Here is a 5,319-nt window from a genome sequence, read left to right as displayed (position 1 = left end):
TTTTGAAGTTTTATTTTTATTAAAAGCGATTATAAAGGCTTTTATTGACAACCCTAGTTCGGATCAGATTTAATTGTAATTTAATTCTATTTCAGTTCAATGTTAGTTCTGGTTTAGGTCCAATTCTGTTCTAGTTCAGTTCTAGTTTAGATCTAGTTCAGTTCCAGCTCAGTTCTAGTTTAGTTCTAGTTCAGTTCTAGTTCAGTTCTAGTTCAGTTCTAGTTCAGTTCTAGTTCAGTTCTAGTTCAGTTCTAGTTCAGTTCTAGTTCAGTTCTAGTTCAGTTCTAGTTCAGTTCTAGTTCTGTTCTAGTTCAGTTCTAGTTCAGTTTTAGTTCAGTTATAGTTCAGTTCTAGTTCAGGTCTAGTTTAGTTCTAGTTCACTTATAGTTTTGTTATTGTTAAATATTAGGTCATTTTTGAAGTCCACTAGATTATGTAAATTTCATAAAGAACGCTTTAAGTAGGGAATAACTGGTGTAGGGCACTAAATTAAGTAATAGACAAGAAGTTTCATGACCTACCTATAGCGAATAATACACTTCATACATATAAATGTAGATTTATCTATATATTAGCAAAGAACGCATGTTCTAAGTACTAATTATAATCGTTTCGCTAATTATTAAAGTTAATAAAAGCAATTTCTTACACGTTTCTTAAGTAGAAAATGATCAAGTAACTACAGTTGTCAACTATTAGATAAACAAGTCATCTTTTAGCGAAACAAAACAAAATTCTTTTAGTTAAAAAGCAATATTATAATCTGAATCTTTCCTTTTCATTTGTAGTAAAGAAATAAACCTTTTTCCAATATAGATTTAAGTATCCATATACCTACCTGTTAATTCTACACGTATCACTAGCTTGGACAGTTATTAGAATGTTTCGTCAACAGAGATGATATCACCATTTTAATCATTTTCAATTTACTGCTTTATATATTATAGTAAGGATTACATTTTATTTTGTAATTAGTCTTTGGAACACTTTTTTAATTTAATTTTTTTTCTCTATTGTTTTTGAAACACAGTCGCCGTTTGTTTACATTTTTTGTTTTTTGAAGATTGTTCAGAAAGTTGCCATATTTATGTGGCAATCATCAAATCGACTATAATTCGTACGACAAGCGACTGACGGCCGCTTTTTTCACTTTTACCGCCGAATTAAACAAATAAAAAGATTTTGCTTTTAATAATTTACTTTTTTTCTTTGAATATGTATATATATATATTTCATTTTTATTATTTTTATAATTAAAGTTTTATGTGTGACTTTTAATAAGTATATTTCATTCATATTTTGTTTTTATTATTTCCTTATGTATAAGGTGTACTTAATAATTTTCCATTTTTATTTATACCTTTTTTAATATTCACTGTTTTTTATTCGGTTTTTTTATTATTTATCGTTACTTTTAGAAAACGATAAATAAATTTAACACTTAATACCGTTTTTCCTTAGTAATTTTGGTAATCTGCTGGTAAACTTATTTATGCATAATAATTAATAATAATTAATTATAATATTTTCTTTTCAATGTATAATACAATATTTATAGGTCATTATCAGAAAAAATAAAATAATTTAATTAAAATTTTTGAAAATTAAAAACTCAAATTACATTTACTATTTTGATATTGAAAACTAAAGAAGAACTCAACTAGCACTGAAGAAGAATTGAACTGAACTAGAACTGAACTAGAACTGAATTAGAACTGAACTAGAACTGAACTAGAACTGAATTAGAACTGAACTAGAACTGAACTAGAACTGAACTAGAACTGAACTAGAACTGAACTAGAACTGAACTAGAACTGAACTAGAACTGAACTAGAACTGAACTAGAACTGAACTGGAACTAATTTTAAACTGAACTAAACTCAAACTAAAAATCTCGTAGTACTAAAAACTTTTCTACAAAAACTATTTAGTACTAAAATATAAAATAAAATATGAAATTAATACGAAAATAAATGAAAACAATTAACATAAAATTCTTTTAAATTTTTATTATCAATATTATATAGAGTTCTTTATTTTTTTGTGGTTATATTTTTGTAACTTTTTACTCACATCTTAAATAATTAAAGCCAAATTTTTTTTAAAAGAAGAAAAAAAAAACAAATTAAAACTAAAAGAGAGCTAAGCTTATAATAAACAACTATAAATGGATTAATCATTAAAAATACTTAATAAACAATTGATAAATTGATATAATTAAAAAAAAACCTAAGGAAAATAAACAAATTTTTTAAAGAAAAATAATATCATATAATAAAGGAAAATTAAAAATAAAATTAACAATAAAAACAAAAGGGTGTTAAATGTGTTAAACATCATTAAAGATTATAAGGTTAATGTGTTTTCATATAGTTAATTGTTTTTGTTTTTTTTTTAATAAATTTTAATTGTTATTTACTCAATTTTTAAGGTTTACAACATGTATACTTTTTTGTTTTTGTTTTTTTAATTGTTTTATATAGTTTAGTACATAACAAGGTATGCAGCAAATCAGTCCAATAGAGAGAGAGAGAGTTGTTATATAAATGTATTTATTTATGTAGTTAGTTAAAAAATATTTCAAATAGATAGTTAGATAAATATAGTTAAGATAGTAGTTAAGATAGTTTTATAAATGTATATTGAAATAGAAATAATAATACTATTGTAGAATTAAATTATTAATAATAAAATTAGAAATAAGTTTTTGCTGGGAAAAAAACAAGTTAAAAAAAATTTCTCTATAAAAAAATTTGTACTAAATATTTTTTATAAAAATCTTTTAATACTTCTAGACAGACGAGGATCCAGCTCAAGCGTTTGGGAGGGGGAAATTTTATTTTTTTACGTATATTATTTTCTTTTTTCTCATTTTTATATTTTGTATGAAAAATTTTTGGTTTTGGGGGGTGTGAAATTTCCCTTTTTCCCACCCCTTGGATCCGCGCTGCTTCTAGAGAACTATTCAAATACTTTTAGTACTAAAAAATATTTAATACACATTTTTTATATATATTAGCACTCTAGTTTTTTTAAAAATTAAATTTTAGTAAAAAAATTTTTAGTACTAAAAACTGTCGATCAAAATTATTTAGTACTAAATATTTTATTCAAATATTTTAATACTAAACATATTTCTATAAAAATCATTTTGTAATAAAAAATTTTTTGTACTAAAAAATTTCTACATAAAAATTTTAGTACTAAAACATATTCTAAAAAAAACTTTTAGTATTAAAACATTTTCTAAAAAAAGCTTTGAGTACTAAACAATTTCTAAAAACATTTTTGTACTAAAAAATGACTATAAACATTTTGCTACTAAAAAATTTCTATAAAAAATTTTAGTACTAAAAATTTTCTATCAAAATTATTTAGTACTAAAAATTTTCTATCAAAATTATTTAGTACTAAATGTTTTATTAAAATATTTCAATACTAAACATGTTTCTATATAAAAATCATTTTGTACTAAAAAAAAAATTCTATAAAACTAATAAAAAATTTTTGTACTAAAAAAATTCTATATAAAACTTTTAGTACTTAAACTTTTTGTAAAAAAAACTTTTAGTACTAAAACATTTTCTAAAAAAAACTTTTAGTACTAAACATTTTCTATAAATATTTTTGTACTAAAAATGTCTAAAAACATTTTTGTACTAAAAAATTTCTATAAAAATTTTAAGTTCAAAAAAAAAAAATTAGTACTACTTTTTTACAAAAATCCTGTAGTGCTAAAACATTTTTCTATAAAATTTTTCTTTCTATAATTTTTAGTACTAAAATTTTATTAAATACATTCAGTACTAAAAATTTTCTATAAAAAAACTCTTAGTACTAAAAAGTTTTCTCTAAGAATATTTATAAAAATCTTTTAGTACAAACATTTTTACATAAAACGTAATTTTCTATAAAAATCTTTTAGTACTAAAAAATATATCATTTAGTACACACATTTTTTCTTTAGAATTTATTTAGTACTAAAACATTTCTTATGAAAAACTTTTAGTAATAAAATTTAAAAAAAAAACTGTTGGTACTAAAAATTTTCCTTAAAAAAGTTTTAGTACTAAAATATTTTTCTATAAAAATCTTGAAAAATAATTTTGAAGTACTAAAAATTTTCTACAAAAATCCCTCTTGTTCTAAAAACAATTTTTAGTACAAATTAATTTTTATTAAAAATTTTTAGTACTAAAAATTTTCTACTAAAAAGTTTTAATACTAAATTTTTTTCTATACAAATTTTGAATAATAAATCGGAAGTACTAAAAAATTTCTATAAAAAAACTCCTAGTACTAAAAATGTTCTATTAAAAAGTTTCAGTTCTAAAATTTTGAATAATAAATCAGAAGTACTAAAAATTTTCTACAAAAAACCTTCAAGTACTAAAAATTTTCTATAAACAATTTTAGTACAAACTAATTTTTATAAAAAACTTTCGAGTACTAAAAATTTTTCTATACTATAAAAAAAATACTAAAATTTATTTATAAATAACTTTTGTACTAAAAATTTTTCTATAAAAAACTTTTAGTACAAGTTTTTATAAAAACTTTTAGTACTAACATTTTTTCTATAAAAATCTTCAAATTTCTACAAAAAATCTTCAAGTACTAAAAATTTTCTATAAATAATTTTTAGTACAAACTATTTTAAAAAAGTTATAGTACTAAAATTTGTCTATAAAAAAAACTTTTAATACTAAAAATTTTTCTAAAAATAATTTTTGTACTAAAAATTTTTCTAAAAATAATTTTTGTACTAAAAATTTCTCTATAAAAAACATTTAGTACAAACAATTTTTTTAAAAAACTTATGTACTAAATTTTTTCTATAAATAACATTTGTACTAAAAATTTAATTATAAAAAACTTTTAGTACAAAAAATTTTCTATAAACAATTTTTGGTACAAACATTTTTTTTAAACTTTTAGTACAAACCTTTTTTTATAAAAAACGTTTAGTACAAACAATTTTTTACAAAAACTTTGAGTACTAAAAATTTTTCTTTAATCTTTGGTACTAAAAATTTTGCTTTAAAAAACTTTTAGTACTTTTTTATTAAAACTTTTAGTACTAAAAAATTTTCAAAAAAATAACTTTTGTACTAAAAATTTCTCTTTAAAAAATTTAAATACTAAAATTTTTCTCTAAAAATCTTTCTAGTTCTAAAAATTCTATATGAAAATGTATCTTGGTTTAAAAAAAAATATATATATAGAATAAAAATCTTTTTAAAAATTTTTGGTACATTGAAATTTTTTCGAAAAATACCTTTTAGTACTAAATTTTTTTCGAAAATTAACTTTTGTACT

At 20.3% G+C, this 5,319-nt stretch overlaps 1 protein-coding gene across 3 annotated transcripts in view; it reads right to left on the bottom strand.

Annotated features, from left to right (window-relative positions):
- Nucleotides 1-1,038, bottom strand: part of LOC111687909 (origin recognition complex subunit 2) — a 29,557-nt gene extending 28,519 nt beyond the window's left edge. For all 3 annotated transcript variants that reach the window (XM_046948287.1, XM_046948288.1, XM_046948289.1), the window contains exon 1: nucleotides 839-1,038. The gene's annotated coding sequence lies outside the window, so the exon portion shown is untranslated. The remainder of the gene's footprint in view (nucleotides 1-838) is intronic.
- Between the last annotated feature and the right edge of the window lie 4,281 nt (nucleotides 1,039-5,319).

Source organism: Lucilia cuprina, chromosome 4 (genome assembly GCF_022045245.1).
Source record: "Lucilia cuprina isolate Lc7/37 chromosome 4, ASM2204524v1, whole genome shotgun sequence".
Classification (NCBI taxonomy): domain Eukaryota; kingdom Metazoa; phylum Arthropoda; class Insecta; order Diptera; family Calliphoridae; genus Lucilia; species Lucilia cuprina.
Note: the sequence above shows the minus strand (reverse complement) of the source record. Positions and strands in the feature narration are given on the sequence as shown.